General features: G+C 44.3%; 1 long non-coding RNA gene across 1 annotated transcript in view; it reads left to right on the top strand.

The window, feature by feature from the left end:
- The first annotated feature begins 6,346 nt into the window (after window positions 1-6,346).
- The window catches only part of LOC141165171 (uncharacterized), a 38,323-nt gene continuing 22,077 nt past the window's right edge, over window positions 6,347-22,592 (top strand). Inside the window, exon 1 of the long non-coding RNA XR_012251079.1 lies at window positions 6,347-6,838. This is a non-coding gene — a long non-coding RNA (uncharacterized lncRNA). The remainder of the gene's footprint in view (window positions 6,839-22,592) is intronic.

The following is a 22,592-nucleotide window of genomic DNA, read 5'->3' on the forward strand; positions in this document are numbered from 1 at the left end:
TTTGATCTCTTATATGTTCTGCAGGACTGATGTCACCATATGGTGGTAATATCAGTGCTGGTCTTTGTATAGAGATTATTTTTAGTAACCGTTCGGTCATCTGCTGAGGTTCTCCTACATCCACTATCTGGATGCGCGCGCCACCATAGTTATAGTCAGGGTTACCTGGTTAGGGGCCCACTCAGAAGTTTCGCCCCCCCCCCAAACCAAAACCCTAGTTACGCCTCTGTGTCAGCCCCTATACTTCCATTTCTGACCACATTAAACTACAACTCCAATGTCAGACCCTAATTCAATGGGAACAAAAGAGCTGACAATAGAGAATGATAATAATATAATTTGTCCACGTAAATGGCAAAACTACACAAAAATGGAGCCACATAAAAATGTCCCAACTTAACCTCCCAACAAACATGTTTTATTACACTGTCATCTTCCTATTATATTTGTCCTGTAGGAGTCATTACTTCCCCAGCAATATAGCAGCTAATTGCTAGGTTTTTTGCCGCTATACCCATTAAGATCTACCGATCATCAGCAACTCCTCATTTAAGGAAGGGGTTGTCCTGAAAATGTCTTATTACAGAGTGTTCCCGATAAATCCTTTGGATACGCTATAAGTATACCAAAGCTTAAAAATAAAGAGCTACCTACCTGGACTTGTCCCCTTTCAGCTGTCAAGTTCTAGTGACACGAGATGGCTCCGGTGCAGAACTTTATACATTCTGCTTCAATTGTGATGTCTATGATGTCATGTGCCCTGTGTCTAAAACACAAAATGATTCAGGTTTAGAAATTTGTACATTCTATTCTAATTGTGATGTCATGGAATGTCGATTATGTAACGTGAGCCGTGATGTCATCAGAACTGTCACTGCTTTTTTTATGTATCCAAATTTTAACATTAACAAGAAATTAATTTAATAAAAATACATACCCCCCTACGTTGTTTCATAATTATAAGATGCCCATTTAAAGGGATCCTTTTATTTTATCTATATTACCTACTGCTCTATGTATTAAAAGAAAACACAGGACTCCTTACTACCATTCCTGACCGCATTAAACTACAACTCAAATGTCATCCTTCTCTGTTGTCAGCTCTTTTATTACTATTGAATTAGAGGCTAATATAATTTGTCCGCGTAAATAGAAAAACTACCCAAAAAATAGAGCCACATAAAGATATCCCAACTTCACCACTCTCTGTCTACATAACTTACTAGAGCATAGGGATGGCATAGAGGGCGAGCTCCATTGAAGAATTCCATAGTTGGGAGCCAGTGCAAAGAGCTGGAAGACTCCCAACTAGTGTTGAGCATTCCGATACTGAAATATCGGGTATCAACCGATATGCGCTGTATCAGAGTTCCGATACTGAGTTCCGATACTTTTACAATATCGAACACCGGAAGTTCACATAATGCCTGCGCTCTGCAGTGTCTCTGAAGGATGACAAGCTGGATGGCAGTGCTCAGCTGCGATCCAGCCTGTCATCAGAATGCCATCCCAGCGTGGGAGAATTCTCCTGCTCAAGCGCTGACATTACATTATCTCCCTTACATTACAATTAAATGGAATAGCAGGAATTAATATTTTTTTAAGACATTAATGCCACAGCCATGATGGTTGTGGCATTACAGTGGTTGCCCAAATAGATGGGAACAGTGCTCACAGTGAAACATGAAAAGCCGGCAATTCATCAGCGGCATACACCGGTACCCGACAATTTAGAATAGAAAGAATAGAGCTTCACACATAGATTAGATAGATAGAAACATGTCAGTCACATATATAAGAAGTACAGTGACAGTGTTGGTTACTGTACTTGTCATTTAGTGTAAAGGATTTATTTAAAAAAATAATAGTGTTTTCACGCACCGTCTCTTTAAAAAAGCCGGCCGGCAATTCAGCATCGGTACCCGACAATTTAGAACAGAAAGATAGAGCATCACACATAGATTAGATAGATAGAAACATGTCAGTCACATATATAATAAGTACAGTGATAGTGTTGGTTACTGTACTTGTCAGTTAGTGTTAAAATAAAGGATTTATTACAAAAAAAATTGGCGTGGGGTTCCCAGTAATTTTAGTCTCTAGCGGAGGTTAAGCAGACGGCTGGGGCAGATGTTTGAAGCCAGGGAAGGGGGTAATACCCACGGAGCTTCCCAGGCTACTAATATCAGCCCCCAGCTGAATACCTAGCCTTTACTAGCTATTAATGCGCCATTTCTGGGACGGCTGACGGCTGGTGTTTCTAGCCTGGGAGGGGGCCAATATTCATGGCACCCTTCCTGGGCTATTAATATCAGCCCCCAGCTGTCTGCCTAGCCTTTGCTAGCTATTAAAATAGGTGGGAACCCACGTCATTTTTTGGGGGGGGTCCCCCATTTTAATAGCTAGTAAAGGCTAGGTATTCAGCTGGGGGCTGATATTAGTAGCCTGGGAAGCTCTGTGGGTATTACCCCCTTCCCAGGCTTCAAACATCTGCCCCAGCCATCTGCTTAACCTCCGCTAGAGACTAAAATTACGGGGAACCTCATGCCAACACTACTCCCAACAAACATGTATTATTTACATTGTCATCCTCCTACAATAAGTGTCCTGTAGGGGTCATTACTTCCCCAGCAATATAGCAGCTAATTGCTAGGGGTTTTAGCTGCCATACCCATTAATATCAACTGATATTCAGCAACTCCTCATTTAGGCAAGCGGGTGTCCTGAAAATGTCCTATTACAGAGTGTTCCCTGCAATCCATGATAAATCCGGTGCATACGCTTTAAGTATACCAAAGCTTAGAAGTAAAGAACTACCTACCTGGACTCGTCCCCTTCCAGCTGTCAGGTTCTAGTGACACAAGATGGCTCCGGTGCAGAATTTTATATATTCTGCTCCAATTGTGATGTCATCTGATGTCTATGATGTCATGTGCTCTGTGTCTAAAATACAAAATGCTTCTGGTTTATAAATTTGTACATTCTATTCTAATTGTGATGTCATGGAATGTCGTTGATGTCACGTGTCCTGTAATGTCATCAGAACTGTCACTGTTTTTCTTTTTATGTATCCAACTTTTAACATTAACAAGAAATTAATTTAATAAAAATACATAACCTCCTACGTTGTTTCATAATTATAAGACGTCCATTTAAAGGGATCCTTTTATCTTTATTACCTACTGCTCTATGTATTAAAAGAAAACACAGGACTCCTTACTACCATTCCTGATCGCATTAAACTACAACTCAAATGTCAGCCTCTACTTCAATAGGAATAAAAGAGCTGACAACAGAGAATGATACTATAATTTGTCCGCGTAAATAGCAAAACGACCCAAAAATTGAGCCACATAAAGATATCCCAACTTGACTACTTTCTATCTACATGCCTTACTAGAGCATAGGGATGACATAGAGGGCGAGCTCCACTGACGACTTCCATAGTGGGGAGCCAGTGCAAAGAGCTGGAAGACTCCCAACAAACATATATTACATTGTCATCCTCCTACTATAGGTGTCCTGTAGGGGTCATTACTTCCCCAGCAATATAGCAGCTAATTGCTAGGATTTTTGCTGCCATACCCTTTAAAATCAACTGATCATCAGCAACTCCTCATTTAGTGAAGGGTTGTCTTGATAATGTCTTATGATCGAGTGTTCCCGATAAATGTGTTGGATACACTATAAGTATACCAAAGCTTAAAATAAAGAGCTACCTACCTGGACTCTGTCCCCTTTCAGCTGTCAGGTTCTAGTGACACAAGATGGCTCCGGTGCAGAATTTTATACATTCTACTCCAATTGTGATGTCATGTGATGTCTATGATGTCATGTGCTTTGTGATGTCATCATAGCTGTCACTGTTATTTCAAATTTACAACCACAAAAAAGTTGATTTCATTGTTTAAAAAAAATCATGGTGGGTAATTGCAGCCTGTGATTATTTTACATACTGTTATTAATATTCATAAGCTCGGCTTGTAGAATATATAGGTAATAGACTGTGTTGAATGACTAGATGCCTATTAGAGCAATAAGATATACTTTAGTAACATTATCTCTATTTCTACAATCTTTTGGTCTAAGGGCTCATGCTAATCAGCGTTTAACTCGGATGAGTGCAATGCGATAAAAAATCTGCTTGCACTCTGACTATTGTCATTGAAAGATTGTGTTCATCTGTGATTTTTTTTTTCTCCGCTCGGATCGGACTGAGAAAAATAATCGCAACATGCTGCGAGTGACCGCGTATATCAGATGAGACTCGCCAACGTAGGCAGATTATAATGAGGGCAATTTGGGCTATCACCCAAGCCGCCCCGTCCGGGGAGCCCATAGCCAGATTACCCTCATTATATTGTTGTGTGCGCCGCCAATGCGACACACATATCCCGGCAGGCAGGGGCGGGCTGGGCGCGGTCGTGTCTGCTAAAGTCACGTCACGCAGGACACAGTGCGCCCTGCACTGCTGCTTCCCATAGGAGAGAAGCTGGACGGGAAGCGAGCCGGGGGAAGGTGAGTGACGTGTGTGTGACAGTGTGTGCATATATGATTGTGTTTATCTATGTATGTGTGATATGTCTGTTTATATGTATTTTTGTGTATGTCTTCAAATGTGTTTATGCCTGTATGTGTCTTTGTATATGTTTGTGTGTGTGCCAGGGGCGTCGCTAGGCACTTATATCCGGGGCCTGGGCCCCAGTGCATTGCTCCGAAACTCGCTGTAGCTGTTTTGTTTTTTTTCTTCAAATAATTAAACTTTATTAACTGTCTGTGCACTGAGTGCAGGCACCGCGCAACACACAGGGTTTGCCTGACGCACCCCTGCGGGCAGTGTGGCTGCTCTGTGTCATTATCTCGCAGCTCCTCCTCCCTGCTGATCCTTTTCTTCGGGGAAGTCAGGGCAGAGCGAGTGTACAGCGCCACCTAGGGGGAGGAAGGAGGTCAGTGGGGCCAAGTCTGTCAGGGAATACAGCCGGCCATGGGGAGATAAGAGGGAGATTACAACTCTCTCTGTGGCTGCACAGCACATCCCCCCTCCTTTAATGTTTCAGGCAGCTCAGCAGTCGGGATGGGGGAGGGTGTGCAGGGACAGTGCAGGCCTGACAGGGGGTCTCCTGTTTACAACCATCCCTCTTACTGCTGATTCACAAGGTCAGGACTCTTCCAATGCTGCCACTTGATAACTACTGATGAAGAGAGTATGTCTATGTCATGTCCCAGTATAATATGTATAATGTGTATACAGGTCTTGTCTCTGTATACATGTGTATATACATAATGAGCATATGTGTAGGTCATGCAGGGGCGTATCTAGGCGGGCGGGGGGCACGTGCCCCAGGTGCAGCGGGCAGGGTGGGGGGCGTCGAGCCGCTTAATGCATCGGTCCGAGGTGCCCTCCTCCCGGTGGCAGCATTCTGCCGCCTCCTGGACCGGGATTCGGCTGTTCTCTGAGAGGGCTTTCTAGCTGACAGCCCGCTCAGAGAAGCTGCGGCGTGCCGGGTCCCAGTGATTGTAGACGCGAGTACAATTGGAGCTCTGACCGTCGGCTTAGAGCGACGTCAGCAGTGTGATTAGGTCATGTGATCGTGCTACTGACGTCACTCGCCGGTACCCACAAGAGAGAGCAGAGCCTTAGTGATAAGTGCTCCTGTGGCTATGGAGCTGCAGACAACGAAGATTCAGCCCAGGGGGCTAATTATTAATTGTGCATGGGGGCTAATTATTAATTGTACAGGGGGGCAATCATTAATTGTCAGGGGGCAATTATTAATTGTGTAGGGGGCTAATTGTTAATTGTGCAGGGGGACTGTTTATTAATTGTCCTGGGGGGCTATGTATTGTACAGGGGTCTATTTATTCATTGTGCAGGGGGGGGGGGGCTATTTATTAATTTTGCAGGGGAGCTATATACTAATTGTGCAGGGGGCTCTTTATTCATTGTGCAGGGGGGCTATTTATTAATTTTGCAGGGGAGCTATATACTAATTGTGCAGGGGGCTCTTTATTCATTGTGCAGGGGGGCTATTTATTAATTTTGCAGGGGAGCTATATACTAATTGTGCAGGGGGCTCTTTATTCATTGTGCAGGGGGGCTATTTATTAATTTTGCAGGGGAGCTATATACTAATTGTGCAGGGGCTATTTACTAATTGTGCAGGGGGATATTTATGCAGTGTGGAGGGGGAGAGGTTTAATCTGGGGGTGGGTGCAGGCACATTATTGGTAGCGAGGGGGAAAATGTGTGCAAACACAGTATGGGAAGCGAGGGTGATGGGATGTGTGCTGACACAGTATGGGGAGTTAGGGGGATGTGTGAGGAGGAAATATGAGGAGGTAGGGGAATAATGTGAGAAGACACTATGGGGGAAGAAAAGTGTGAGTGGGCACAGAATAGAGAGAGTAGTGGGTGGGGGATAGCATGGGGGGACAGTGTAAGGTCACAGCCAGGAGGAAGAGTGTGATGAGGGGGCACAGTACAGAGACTGGGACCTATAGGGGGGACACAGTGTGAAGAGGGGGCCCAGTATGGAAAGGAAAGGGTAGTATGGAGGGCATATGTCATAAGAGGGACAGTGTGTGAGTCATATTTTGTGCAGGGAATATAGAGAGGGGCCATTATTTATTTAGGGGATCAATGTAGGGCAGATATTTGTATTCAGGAGCATTATAATGACGCTGCTAATCTTTAAGGACATCGTGTGGGGATGTGCTGCGGAAGACCGGAGAAGATGGAAGTCTGCAGAGACGAGCTGTGGATGGGAAAAGTCATCATGTGTCTGGACAAGAGGAAGAAAAGAAAGAGAACGACTCCAGAGACAGCGTCACCTATAAGGTACCTGGATGTAAATGTTTTTTATGATGCTGACATTTTTATATTTTTATTTATGTTAGGAGGATTAAAAATATTGTCCACGTTTGTGATTAGTCTGCAGTCATTCTGTGTGACTGCTGACTTCTGAATTCCTTTTTTTTTGTTTAGGGGAGGGGTAGGATGCAAAGCTTAAACCTCGGGGCTTGGGCCCCTGATCTTTTCAAACTCTAGCAATGCCCCTGGTGTGTGCACATTTCTGCGACCCGTATATGTGCAAGTCTGCATGTGTATACATGACTGCGTGTGCATATGTGTGCGACTGCATGTGCATGACTGTGTGTGCATGCCTGCTTGTGTCTGACTGCATGTGTGTGTGTGACTGCATGTGTGTACTGTATCTAGGGAGCTATGTGGTGCCTCCTACTGGATGTAGGGAGCTACGTTTCTTCCTCCTACTGGATGTAGGGAGCTGCGTGCGGCCTCCTACTGGAGGTAGGGAGCTGCGTGCGGCCTCCTACTGGAGGTAGGGAGCTGCGTGCGGCCTCCTACTGGAGGTAGGGAGCTGCGTGCGGCCTCCTGCTGGAGGTAGGGAGCTCCGTGCGGCCTCCTGCTGGAGGTAGGGAGCTCCGTGCGGCCTCCTGCTGGAGGTAGGGAGCTCCGTGCGGCCTCCTGCTGGAGGTAGGGAGCTCCGTGCGGCCTCCTGCTGGAGGTAGGGAGCTCCGTGCGGCCTCCTGCTGGAGGTAGGGAGCTCCGTGCGGCCTCCTGCTGGAGGTAGGGAGCTCCGTGCGGCCTCCTGCTGGAGGTAGGGAGCTCCGTGCGGCCTCCTGCTGGAGGTAGGGAGCTCCGTGCGGCCTCCTGCTGGAGGTAGGGAGCTATATGGGAACTTGTGACGACACAGCTTTTAATCCTAATTATCCAAAATAATAATTAATAATACTTATCTAAATTAAGTAGGCCAGGAGAAATACACTATTATTTTTATGTTGACTTTTGAATTCATGTGTTTCTTCAGGTAGGGCAAGAAACATGGACTTTTGTCATAAGTCTGAATGTTGACTTCTCTTGTAGGTTGAGTTAAGCCTTGTTAACTGAACCTACAAGAGTTAACTGAATAGCTGTTATTTACATCTTATATCAGCTCCTACAGTTTATTGTACTGTTATCTTTGCATGGGGTCTTTGAACAATGAATGTTTGTTAGATATGTTGATTAACCATTGTGTGGGCCCTGTGGCTTGTTGACTCGCAGAGCAGAGGAGTATAAGCTATTAAGATCAATTAAATGATCAAACAATGGAGAGTTAAACTCATCTCACCTCCCCCTGACCTGTAGAAAATGTCTTGAAGGGCAGTTGCGAACCATATAAGGGGGTTATGACTCTGTATCAGGAGTCTTTTTACAAAACCGCAGACAGGAACACTAAGGGACAGCTCTACAGGACAGCATGGCTCCATCCAGAGGTATACAGATCTGCTCTATTGACTATCACAGAACTCATGGATATATTCGGGAGAAATCCAGGTTGGGACCATCCGGTCACTTGGTTCCATGGATATGTCAGGAGAAGCCAGATTGGGACCCGAGGGTCTCCTGGCCACGTACCTCAATGGATTGTCAGCTTCCTAAGCTTGCCGCTATGTTCTCTCTGTTGGTGTCCACAAAAAGCGGGGTGCCACTTGTTGAGTTAGTTGGCCCTGGAAGTCCCAAAGTCGCAGCTGCTCTATTCCCAGCGGGCCAGCGGAAGGGTGAGACTGTGTTGTTTTGCACCATCTTGGGTGTTTGCTGGGACTGTTCTATATGTTTATTGTGTGTTTGGTGGTTCAATAAAGTATTGCCACACTGTTTTAACCTCACTCTGTGTTATCTGAGTAGTGTTATGCCCATAGAAGACCCTGTGTCTTCACAGTACTCATACTGTACATAGGGGGATTTTGTGGGGGCTCATACTGTATGTAGAGGGCTATGTGGGGCTCATACTGTATGTAGGGGGTTGGGGGACACTGGGTCGCCCGTGGGTGTAATACTAATCAGACAACACAGGGTGAGGGTAAAACAGTGTGGCAATACTTTATTGAACCACCAAACAGACATTAAACCTATAGAACAGTCCCAGCAAATACACAAGATGGTGCCAGTTACAGTTTCCCCCTTCCGCTGGCCCGCCGGGAATAGAGCAGTGAGGTATGTGGCCAAGTGACATGATTGTCCCAACCTGAATTTCCTCATAACGGCTCTGAGAGTTCAGTGATAGTCAATGGAGCAGATTTGTATTTCTCTTGATGGAGCCATGTGTCCTGGTTGCTATGCTGAATAGTCTCTCTTGGCTGTCTCTTTGTATAATCTCCTCGATACAGAGGCATATGCCCCTTTATATAGTTTCCTATAGTCTTTTCAAGCACACATCCACAGGTCAAGGATAAAGGATGATGATATTAATCCGCAGGGCTTGAGTATCCACAGCTCATCCCCCCAGGGTTTACTGGCAAACACCCTACAATGGTATTTAAAGGGGTTGTCCACTACTTTCACATTGATGCCCTATCCACAGGATAGGGCATCAATGTATAATCGGCCGGGGTCCCGCAAGCGGCACACCCGCCGATCAGCTGTTATCGGTAGCGGCGGCTGCCGGCCGGAAGTCCTTACCTGTGGTGCTTGGCTGTCGATCTGTAGTGGCCGCCAGGGGTTACTATACATCCGCCTCCCATTCAGTCATTCAGTTGAATAGGAGGCGGATGTGCAGTAACAAGTGCCAGCCCCTACAACTTAACGGCCAAGCACCACAGGAAAGGACTTCCGGCCGGCGGCCGCCGCTGCCAGCACCGATAACAGCTGATTGGCGGGGGTGCCACTACGGATAAGGCATCAATGTGAAAGGAGTGGACAACTCCTTTAACATATCTTGCAAACATCCATTGTTCAAAGATCCTGAGTCTCTGTCTTTCAAAACTGGCAGATAATACATTGTAGGAGCTGATATAATATGAATGCCTGTTATTTACATCCATTAACAAAATATAAACTCAAGTGATCAACATATCTTGAGTTTTAAACTAGAACAATGTGGGAAGGGAAGCAAAAGGCCAGAAAAAGCCATACAGCTGACAAATACTATTGAGATCTCTGCTATTGGAAGTGGAAAGGAAGAACAAAGACAAAAAAATCTAAGTAATAAAAATATGGGAGGAAGAGAAACCAATCACAAACTAAAATGTTTTTATACAAATGCACAAAGCATGGGCAACAAACAAGGAGAATTGGAACTACTAATGCAGGAAAAGAAATATGATGTCATTGGAATCACTGAAACTTGGTGGGACGATACACATGATTGGAATAAAAGGCTAAAAGGATACAACTTATTTGCAAGAAACAGACTTGATAAACGAGGAGGAGGTGTCGCATTGTATGTTAGAAAAGCGTATATCTGCACAGAGATTGAAGCTTCAGAGACTGGGAGTTCTGTGGAAACTGTTTGGGTAAGAATACAAGGAGAGAACAACGGAAAGGACACCATTGTAGGCATTTACTACAGGCCACCTGGGCAAGCTGAAGATATGGATGAACTCTTTATGTATCAAATGACCAAGTTCTCAAAAAAATATGACGTAGTGGTCATGGGAGATTTCAACTATCCAGACATTTGTTGGGAATCTCTCTCAAGTAAAACAGGTCAAGCAAATTCTTATCCTCTCTTGCTGACAACTTTATCTTCCAAAAGGTAGGGGAGAAAACAAGGGGATCTGCTACTTTGGATCTAATCCTTATAAACAGGGAGGAAATGGTTGAGGAGGTAAAGGTGGCTGGGACCCTAGGAGGCAGCGATCATGCTATTATAGAATTTTGGATAATTAGAGGAGGAAGACATGTGAAGACTCAAACTTCAAGGTTAGATTTTAGAAAGGCATATTTTAAGAGACTCAGAAAGAGAATAGGAGGGATCCAATGGCTGGATGTCCTTAAGGACAAAAATGTCCAGGAAGGATGGGAAATTTTTAAAAATGAGATTCTCAAAGCACAATCGTTAACAATCCCGAAAAGTAGGAAGAATGGGAAGCATTTAAGGAAACCAGGATGGATGAACACAGAACTTAAACACATGCTAAAAAGAAAGAAAGAAATGTTTATTAAATGGAAAGAGGGAGGCATATCTAAAGAAGATTATAATGCAGTCTGCAGATCCTGTAGGGCACGTATCAGGTTAGCTAAAGCTGACAATGAATTAAGGCTTGCAAGAGATGTCAAAAGCAACAAAAAAGGATTTTGGGGGTATGTCAAAAGTAAAAGAAAAGTCAAAGATGCTATAGAATTTTTACAGGATGAAAATGGAGAAATGGTAAGAGAGGATGTTGAGAAGGCCGAACTTTTTAATTCCTATTTTGCATCTGTTTTCTCTCAGAAAGAAAATGTATCATCAACTGATCTTCACTGTCCTTTTAAAGGAATAGAAGAATCCAAGTTATCTGTAAACAGAAAGATTGTGAGGGAATATTTAGCTAACATAAATGAGTTCAAGTCTCCAGGTCCAGATGAATTACACCCCAGAGTACTGAAGGAGATCGTAGAAGAAATTTTAGAACCACTCTCCATAATCTTTGAAAATTCTTGGAGAACAGGAGAAGTCCCAGAAGACTGGAGAAGAGCAAATGTTGTTCCTATCTTCAAAAAGGGGAAGAAGGTGGACCCAGGGAACTATAGGCCGGTGAGTCTGACTTCTATACCAGGAAAGATCTTTGAACAAATTATTAAACAACATGTATGTAAGTACATGGATAAGAATGAAGTGATTAACCAGAGTCAGCATGGGTTTGTAACTAACAAGTCATGTCAGACTAACTTAATTTCCTTCTATGACAGAATCACTGACTGGGTGGATCAGGGAAATGCTGTAGATATAGTATATCTTGACTTCAGCAAAGCATTTGACAAAGTATCTCACACCATCCTTATTGAAAAAATGACCAAGTATGCAATGGACCAGGCAACTGTTAGGTGGATTCATAACTGGCTTAGTGATCGGACTCAAAGGGTGGTTGTAAATGGCTTCACATCCAGCTGGATGAATGTCTCAAGTGGGGTACCACAGGGCTCCGTCCTGGGACCTGTATTGTTCAACATCTTTATCAATGATTTAGATGAAGGAATTGAGGGTAAACTGATTAAATTTGCTGATGACACAAAGCTAGGAGGGATAGCTAATACTAGAGAAGAGAGAGAGAGGATTCAAAAAGACCTAAATAAACTGGAGCAGTGGGCAGCAGCCAACAATGGTTTTTAACAGGGAAAAAAGCAAAGTACTACATCTGGGCAATAAAAATGAAAAAAGCATATACAGAATGGGAGGAATAGAGCTAAGCAACAGTACATGTGAAAAAGACTTAGGTATACTAATAGATCATAGACTGAACATGAGTCAACAGTGTGATGCAGCAGCAAAAAAGGCAAATACAATTCTGGGATGTATTAACAGAAGCATACAGTCTAGATCACGTGAAGTCATTATCGGACTTTACTCCTCTTTGGTCAGACCTCATCTGGAATACTGTGTACAGTTTTGGGCACCACATTTTAAAAAAGACATAGACAAACTGGAGCAAGTTCAGAGAAGAGCGACCAGAATGGTGACTGGTCTGCAAACCATGTCCTATGAGGAACGGTTGCAGGATTTGGGAATGTTTAGCTTGCAAAAAAGAAGACTGAGAGGAGACTTAATAGCTGTCTACAAATATGTCAAGGGCTGTCACATTGTAGAAGGATCATCTTTATTCTCATTTGCACAAGGAAAGCAATGGGATGAAACTAAATGGGAGGAGACACAGATTAGATATTAGAAAAAACTTTTTGACAGTGAGGGTGATCAATGAGTGGAACAGGCTGCCACGAGAGGTGGTGAGTTCCCCTTCAATGGACGTCTTCAAACAGAGGCTGGACAGCCATCTGTTTGAGATGATTTAGTGAATCCTGCTTTGAGCAGGGGGTTGGACCAGATGACCCAGGAGGTCCCTTCCAACTCTACATTCTATGATTCTATGATATATTTATTATACAAATAATAGTCTGTGTTGATCAACCAAAGAAGAACACATTCAAAAGTCAACATAAAGGTGTATGGCTCCTGGCCTACTGAATGTGTCTGGCATAATTAGGAAAAAAAGCTGTATTGTCACAAGGTCTCCTATTGTATGTAGGGGGCCATGTGGGGGCTCATACTGTATATATTGAGCACAATTAATTATGCTGACATCCCCCTATAAAGTCATACAATTAATGTAAAAAAAAAAATTATAATTAATATGTTAGCATTAATATTGAGCAGTATTAATTTCGGCCTCCACTACAGTCACGGTCTCATGTGGCCCCTCGGGAAAATTAATCTCCCACCCCTGCTCTTTTTCATATAGCGCTATGTTATGCATAGTGCTGTACACAAGGAAAAAATTTGTGCGGTGCGCTATGTGCGCCGCTGTCTGTCTTTTTCCATCTACAGATGTGCACCAGAGCACCTGTATGTTACTCACATGACTTATCACATGATCTATCAAAATAGGATCATGTGACATGTCACGTGATACATTGGGTACCTGGGGGAGGGGGCCCACACCTTCTAAACTGCCCAGGACCCTGGTTACTCTTAATTCACCCCTGCTCACCAATGCAAGTCAATGCGTGCGAAAAAAAAAATGCACGGCACACGGACCATGCTTATGCCATCAGCTTTTATGAGGAGGCAAGTTCCGGACAGGACCAAGGAAATGCTGTGGATGTTGTGTATATGGACTTTTCAAAAACCTTTTGATACGGTTCCACGCAAAAGGTTGATACATAAAATGAGAACCATGGAGATAGGGGAAAATATATGTATGTGGGTTAAGAACTGGTTCAGTGATAGGAAACAAAGGGTGGTTATTAATGGAACACACTCAGACTGGGTCTCAGTTAACAGTGGGGTACCACAGGGGTCAGTATTGGGCCCGCTTGTTTTTCACATATTTATTAATGACCTTGTAGGGGACATACAGAGTAGTATTTCAATATTTGCAGATGACACTAAACTTTGCAGGGTAATCAATACAGAGGAGGACAATTTTATATTACAGGAGGATCTATGTAAACTAGAAGCTTGGGCTGATAAATGGCAAATGAGCTTTAATGGGGATTAATGTAAGGTAATGCACTTGGGCAGAGGAAATAAAATGTATAACTATATGTGACGCGCCCCCTGGGCCATGGGGTACCCGGAGCCGGGCCTGTAGATGCTGGGGGTTGTAGTCACCATGGTGGTGACCCGGTCCGTGACCCACGTGGTCAATCTAAGGGTAGTTTATGTATATCTGTTATGTATAGTCCGACTACGCCACCTGTGGAATGCGGTTATTGGGAACCGCCGCTGCGGAGCAGTCCGCTGAAGCTGGTGGTATGTGCAGCAAGGTGATGTAACTCCCCACAGGAAGAGTGGAGCTTCAGGGCAGCGTGTATGGATGATGGTGGTGGTAGTGCAAGGTATCAGTAATGACAACATGGAGTCTTTGCAGTGCAGTCCCAGGGTCTTTACTGTCGGCAATTATATGGGCCCCAACGGGAGTACCGGCTAGTGATGAGGGCCTGATCAGTCTGGGAACAATCCTAGAGTCCTCCTGGCCAAGTGAAGTTGTAGGCCTGCCGTTCTGACTATACTCTTTGGCTATCCCGCTTATAGTCATGTTGTAGCCCACGTCCCTGAGTGTAACGTGCTGTGCTCACCCGTATGGCTGGCGACTCGGGCCTTGTGTATTCCTCGCTCCTCTGTGGCGGTACGGGTCCTTTCGTGTGGCTGAGCCTCCGGGCTTCTGTTGGGCCAGGAGACCTGCAATCTCCTGCCCTGCGGTATCTGCTGCTGGGTATGCAATCTCCACAGCCTCGGACTCCGGCTTCCGGTCCTCTGTGGATACTAGCCAGGACGAGCTAGCTCCAGCTCCAGTCACTGGCTCTGTACTCCTTCGTGTCCTGCTTGACTCCACACACTGAACTCTAGACTCAGACTCTCTAACCCCGCCTCCAGATCCAGTTATAAAGGGCAGGATCCTCCCCTTTCTGGTCTGGGGCAGAAGGTGTTGCATGTTATGTGTTCCTGACCAGGAAACTCCTGTTTTGCTCCCAGACATGGTATTACTACCACTGTGGCAACCAGACCCTCTGGGGTGCCACATATGCTTAATTGTAAAACACTGGGCAAAACTGTAACTGAAAAAGACTTGGGTGTATTGGTAGACAACAAGCTCACATTTGGGGGCCAGTGTCAGGCAGCTGCTACAAAGGCAAATAAAATAATGGGATGCATTAAAAGAGGCAAAGATGCTCATGAGGAGGACATAATTTTACCGCTATACAAGACAGTAGTGCGACCACACTTAGAATACTGTGTACAGTTCTGGTCTCCAGTGTATAAGAAAGACATAGCTGAACTAGAGCGGGTGCAGAGAAGAGCGACCAAGTTTATTAGAGGACTGGGGTTCTGCAATACCAAGACAGGTTATTACACCTGGGGTTATTTAGTTTGGAAAAATGAAGGCTTAGGGGTGATCTTACTGCTATGTACAAATATATGAGAGGACAGTACAAAGACCTTTCTACTGATCTTTTTACTGAGGCCTGAGACGAGGACAAGGGGGCATCTTCTACGTCTGGCGGAAAGAAGGTTTAATCATAATCACAGATGCGGATTCTTTACTGTAAGAGCAGTGAGACTATGAAACTCTCTGCCGCATGATGTAATGAGTGATTCACTATAAAAATTTAAGAAGGGCCTGGATGCCTTTCTTGAAAAGTATAATATTACAGGTTATATATACTAGATTCCTTGATAGGGTGTTGATCCTGGAACTAGTCTGATTGTCGTATGGAGTCAGGAAGGAATTGTTTTCCCCAATGTGGAGCTTAGTGTTTGCCACATGTTTTTTTTTTGCCTCCTCTGGATCAATATGTTAGGCTTCGGGTTGAACTAGATGGACTTAGTAACATAGTCTTCCTTCAACCTTAAAAACTATGTATAGCATCCATATAATACGCACCTATGTAACACCCTTCAGTGGCTGTGGTGGCATCTCGGCGCAGAAATTCTGAGTCTCCGATCTTCATCTGGCCTTGTTTTCTGTGTTTTGGCCATCATGTCAACAAGACAAGGGTGTTTGGGGCAAGAGACATGTTGGTGAGGGGGTTGTTGGCGGCCGTGATGCTGGCACTGGAGGTGGCTGCCAAGATGCTGGCACTTGAGATGGTGGTGGCTGTCAAGATGCTGGCACCGGAGGTGGTTGCCATGATGCTGTCACTGTAGGTGGTGATGGCTGCCAAGATGCTGTGACTGGAGGTGGTATTGGTGGCTGCCGTGATACTGGCACTTTAGGTGATGGTGGCTGCCGTGATGCTGACAATGGAGGTGGTGGCTGCCGTGATGGTGGGTCTGCTGAGTGACCTTCTTGGGGGTCTAATCACCGGTTTTTGTTGACCTCAGAAAGCTGCTCACTTTCGAGGAATTCAAAAATGGCCATTGGTAAATTTGGTGGCATGGTGACGGACAATACAATTTGGAGGGTGGCCCTGTTCTGCAGCCTCAAAGAAAAGGGAACATGCTTGAAATAATGGGCCAGGCTTAGACAAAAATCCTCCTGCCCATCCTCATTCACAGGTATTCCCATGTGGTGTACGCCAGTGGTGGTGATGGGGGGGCCCTCTTTCGGCAGTAGTGAAGCTGGCTTACTGGTGCATGAAGGGAGGTGTCGAGGGGCTGTGGTGTGCTGGTGCTCTCCACAGGCTCTTCTTCTTCCGAGCTGGCGGTATTTCCCTTTTTGGTCCGGTCAGATCTGTAAGGTCAGGGATGAAAGGGTAAAAAGCATTTATTATTATTATTATTATGCAAAATCCTAATCAAAACATTACACAAACAAACTGAAAAAGGTAGCCACTTACGGACGAAGATCTAGGACTGGGGCCAAAAACTGGAGCCGGTCATAATATAGGTATGGGCATTTTTTTAAGACCACACCCACTCTTCCTACACGGTTGTCGCTCACAGCAGAACTGGTCCCAGCAACTCCTACATAACCTTGTCACTACACCCACTGGAAAGAAAATAGGAATAGATTATATAATTTTTTTATAGGTAAAGGATGCTGTATGCAATAACATGTATAATGTGTATTCTAAGATCACTACTGCTAGTATAATGGTTATTTTTCTTTGTCTTTTTGTGTGTTTATGCTGGGTTGCCAAATTTTCGAGTTTGGCGATATTTTTTGGACCAAAAATTACACACCTAATGTTCTGGCTTCAATAGTTATTTGTTAGACCTCACCTACAAAATAACACATATTCAGACAATCCTAATATCCCGTTCATATTTGCCGTTCTTATATCCTCTTGAATCTGCTGTGAGCTGTCTTCCAAATTAGGATATAGTTGGCAGCAAATATAGTTCCACGGTGCCTGCAGGTGACTCTGGTCCCCATAGCCATCATCCCTTCTGTTCCACAATTCTGGTCTTTGCTGAACCAGAACCAGCATCATTTCGACATCAATGGTGCTAGCCATGTTGTTGGTTTCTGTAGAGGCGTGTTTTGTTTTTTTTTCACTTTATATCATCCTTTGTCCCAAAAGATGAGCTTCCACCCTTTAGTCCACTTCCCTCACTTACCCCCTATGTCTCCACTCCTGTTGCTGATCCCCCACCGTTTTCAACACCCACTCCTGGCCCTGATTACAGTTCTGACCTTATTATAATTTTGTAATGTTTATTTGTTTTATATTTATATTTGTTTTATTTAATGTTTTCATCATTTTTAATACATTTTGTTTTTTCTTATCTGCTTGTTTTTTTCTTTGCTACCTTATACAAAATGGTAGTTTAAATGTAATGTTAAAGCATATCTGAATTTCACAGAAATCTTGGGGAAATTTAAAAAGATTTTGAGAAAGGGGGGGGGCTTCAAATACATAAGTAGGGCTATAGCAGTGATGACTTGGCCCAGGAACTTGGGATCTTATATTGTCTATTCATATGTAGTCTAGTCTACAACATTTTGGCGTTGTTTTACTTCCTTACAAATTTGGGTATTTATTTTAAAAAAAAATCGGGTGGGGTCCCCCTCATTTTCTTAACCAGCTGAGGGAAAGCAGTGGGCTGGTGGTGTTGTTCTGGGAATGGGCAACTATTTATGGATATTCCCAGCTTATAAATAACAGCTCACAGCTGTTTGTGTAGCCTTTACTGGTTATTAAAAGGGGGTATCCCCCAAAAAATTACTTGGGGTACTCCCAAGTTTTAATAACCAGCAAAGGCTAAACACACAGCTGCAGGCTGATATGAATAGGTTGAGAAGGGGCCATGGATATTGGCCTCCTCTCAGACTAATAACATCGGCCCTCAGCCACCCCAGAAATGGCACATCCATTAGATGGGCCAATTCTGGTGCTTAGCCTCGGATCTTCTCACTTGCCTTGGTGCGTTGGCAAGTGGAGTAATGGTTTTGGGGTTGATGTCAGCTATTTCATGTTTGCTGACATCAAGCCCAGGGGTTAGTAATGGAGAGGCGTCAATAAGACATCCCCATTACTGACTCCTTTAGTTCAAGTTAAAAAACTCACACAGAACAAAGTCCGACATTTGAGCAAAACACTCGAGAACCCTCTTTTACCCATTTATTAAGATCCAAATAAAAATAAAAAAACAAACTAATCCTCACCTGTCTGCAGGTAATCCATACTCATGATGTAGCACAATGATCCCCAGCTCTGCTATATCCGGATGGTGTGTTGAGCGGTTGCATGAGAATGCGTCTGCTCAGCAAGCCAGCTGGAACTCACTGACAGTAGCGTGAGGACACGCCTGCAGTGACGAGCGGTGACGTCAATAAGCTTGCAACTTGAAAATGCTTTGCTATTTTCTTACAGCCTACTTCTGCTTTGTGGGCCTCCATCATTTTCATTTTCAGAGTGCTAGGCTGCTGCTGAGAAGAAACCATAGCTGCTGTTTTTAACACAAGGTTAGAGTAGGCTGGGTTTTTATAAAGTTGGGAAATGTGTATCACCTAACCTTTCCTAACGATGATGGTGAACAAGCCATAACCCTAAGGCTGCGTGCCCACGATCCGTAATAGCACCGGTTTGGATGCAGATCACCTGCGCTGTGTTCAAAATGCTGCGTTCTACATTAGAAGCACAGTGGATGGATTTATAGAAATCCCATGCCCGCTGTGCTTCTATTTGACACCGCAAAAACTCGCCCGTGGCGCGGCTTTACGAGCTATAGCGTGTCAATTTCTGTTGCGGAGATGCTGTCTCCACAACAGAAATCTCCCCAATACAATGTATTAGATGCCGTGAAGACCCAGGGTCTTCCGTGGGCGTAACACTACTCAGACAACACAGGGTGAGGGTAAAACAGTGTGGCAATACTTTATTGAACCACAAAGTGGACAATAAACACATAGAACAGTCCCAGCATATCCCCAAGATGGTATAATATTACTCAGTCCTCACCCTTCCGCTGGCCCGCATGGGATAGAACAGCTGCGACTTTAGGACTTCCAGGGCCAACTACCTCAACCAGTGGCCCCCCGCTTCTGGCGGGCCCTCACAGAGAAAAGGTAGACGCAAGCTTAGGAAGCTAGCAGTCCATCGAGGTACAAGGCCAGGAGACCTGAGGGTCCCACCCTGGCCTCTCCGAGAGTTTCCCCGGGGCCAAATGACCGATTGGTCCCAATCTGGCTTCGCCGAATGTCTCCATGGGTTCCAGGCGACCAGAGGGTCCCACCTGGCAACCCCAAACAACATATCCATGGGGCCAGGTGACTTCATCGTCCCAACTTGGTCGTCCCAAATGTATCCATGGGCTCTCCGATGGTCAATGGAGCAGATCCGTATTTTTCCAGTCAGGGCCTCGTACCCTTAGGCCGGACTCATGTAGAATCCAAATCTGTGTCTCTTTGGGTAAAGCCATGCTCCTAAGCTGATGGTGTGACAGAGTCTCTCTGATCTTTTGCTAGTCTTTGATTCTCTTTGTAAAGTCTCTTTTAAATCTGTTTTAAGTCTGACTGCTACAGAAGCATATCTCCTTTTAAGTACACATCCACAGGTCAAGGGTTTAGGGAGGGCATTACTCACAGGGCTCAGGTCTCATTGTTTGAACCGATCAAATTTACATAGTTGCTATAGTAGGGGCTCTATAAATCAACATTCAGCTGGCTTAGTACAATACACTGTGTGCAGAATTATTTGGCAAGTTGTATTTTAGAGGATTATTTTTATTATTGATCAACAACTATGTTCTCAATCAACCCAAAAGACTCATAAATATCCAAGCTTAATATTTTTGGAAGTTGGAGTGGGGTTTTTTTTAGATTTCGCTATCTTAGGAGGATATCCGTTTGTGCAGGTAACTGTTACTGTGCAGAATTATTAGACAACTTAATAAAAAACAAATATAATCCCATCTCACTTGTTTATTTTCACCAGGTAAACCAATATCAGTGCACAAAATTTAGAAATAAACATTTCTGACATGCAAAAACAAAAACCAAAAAAATTAGTGATCAATATAGCCACCTTTCTTTATGATGACACTCAACAGCCTTCCATCCATAGATTCTGTCAGTTGCTTGATCTGTTTTCGATCAACATTGCATGCAGCAGCCACCACAGCCTCCCAGACACTGTTCCGAGAGGTGTACTGTTTTCCCTCCCTGTAGATCTCACATTTTATGATGGATCACAGGTTCTCTATTGGGTTCAGATCAGGTGAACAAGGGGGCCATGTCATTATTTTTTCTTCTTTTAGACTGGCCAGCCACGCTGTGGAGTAGTTGGATGCATGTGATGGAGCATTGTCCTGCATGAAAATCATGTTTTTCTTGAATGATACCGACTTCTTCCTGTACCACTGCTTGAAGAAGTTGTCTTCCAGAAACTGGCAGTAGGTCTGCGAGTTGAGCTTCACTCCATCCTCAACCCAAAAAGGTCCCACAAGTTCATCTTTGATGATGCCAGCCCATACCAGTACCCCACCTCCACCTTGCTGGCGTCTGAGTCGGAGTGGAGCTCTCTGCCCTTTACTGATCCAGCTCTGGCCCATCTGGAGTCACTCTCATTTCATTAGTCCATAAAAGCTTTGAAAAATCAGCCTTAAGATATTTCTTGGCCCATTCTTGACATTTTATCTTAGGTTTCTTGTTCAAAGGAGGTCTTTTTTCAGCCTTCCTGCCTTGGTCATGTTCCTGAATATCGCACACCTTGTGCTTTTTGATACTCCAGTAACGTTGCAGCTCTGAAATATGGCAAAACTGGTGGCGAATGGCATCTTGGCAGCTTCACACTTGATTTTCCTCAATTCATGGGCCGTTATTTTGCGCCTTGTCAGGAAAATATTAATGTCAGGGACATATTAACAGAATATTAGCCCCTTCTCCCATGCCCTCTGCTGTAGTGTTTGTCCAGAGATGACAATTATACAGTGTCTACTGCAAATTATTACCACTTGTCAGCACTGAGCTGTCCCATTTTCCTCAGCACAAAAGCACCAATTAGCACACACCTGGGAAATAGCTTATGCAAACGATGCCAGGCAAGGAGTGTTATAACTTTGTTAGGAAGCAAGCATCTTGTCTCTGAAAGACACAGGAGGTAATTAAAACGCTGGCTTGCACTAATTTGCGTGTACCCGTGAGGCTGCTTCCCGAGCCTCAAAGGGGAATTTACAGACGAACTGACTCCGATATGAATTTTGAAATATTATGAGTTCCATACGTCCGACAGTAACGGGACCCATATGTTTAGTGACCAAATCAGCCCAGGAATGTATAGGTAGTTTTCCAGGGCTGTAACCAAAATCAGGGAGCTGTAGCGCAAAAACACCAGAATAGCAGACTGCAGCTATGCGATATGTGGTCTCTAAATAAAGATAAAATCATAAGGGAAAAAATGGCATAGTTTGCAAGCTTCTGCAATCAACGAGCGGTGTGTTATCGCAGAATTTAGCGTTTTTAATAAAAATGTACAGGCTGGAGACCGGCCCACATGGTGTCACCACAAGGGGCGTGTGGTATAAGAGAATCCATGGAGAAGACAGGAGCACTCATTGCCAGGGGGGAATAAGAATTATAAGCAACGGGTCCTGTTCAATAACAGCATAATTGAACTGGAGAGCCCCTCCTCCACCTACATTGAATCGTCTCAGCGATCGTATAGTGTAAGTAATGTTATCTTCTCTCCTCCTGTTTATTTTATGTAACTTAGTATGTATTTTAATGTCTCCTTTGTAACATCCTTATGTATATATTTTTCCTAAACACTGCCTCCCTTTTGGATTAAACATAAAATGTAATAGTTCTGTTTCTTTTGTTCTCTAATCATTCCCTTCCCCGAAGCCATATACGCTACCAAAATGCAGGCGTCCGGCCAGGCCTGTATTATATTTCAAACTCGGCCGGTGGTGGCAGAGAGTATTAATAATTGGGCTATCGTGACGCTGACAGTGACCGTACGGAGGGCGTTAAACACGGATTCCAGGCTGTGGAACCCAGGGTGTTGAGCCATATGCTCACTGGTCGCTTACCGATACCTACGTAGCGAGTAGTCTGGATCGCGTGTTCGCGACTCCGTACAAAATACGGACAGCGTGACGGCACGGTGAGATATTGCGTGATCTCCCCTGTGTCGTCCCTTTATGTGTTGGAATTCCTGACACGCCTTTTTTGGCCAACACGCTTCTTGCGACCCTGTTGGGTATTTGCCATGAAACGCTTGATTG

This window comes from Phyllobates terribilis, unplaced genomic scaffold (assembly GCF_046119375.1).
Source record: "Phyllobates terribilis strain yellow unplaced genomic scaffold, ASM4611937v1 Scaffold_11__3_contigs__length_659146591, whole genome shotgun sequence".
Lineage (NCBI taxonomy): Eukaryota > Metazoa > Chordata > Amphibia > Anura > Dendrobatidae > Phyllobates > Phyllobates terribilis.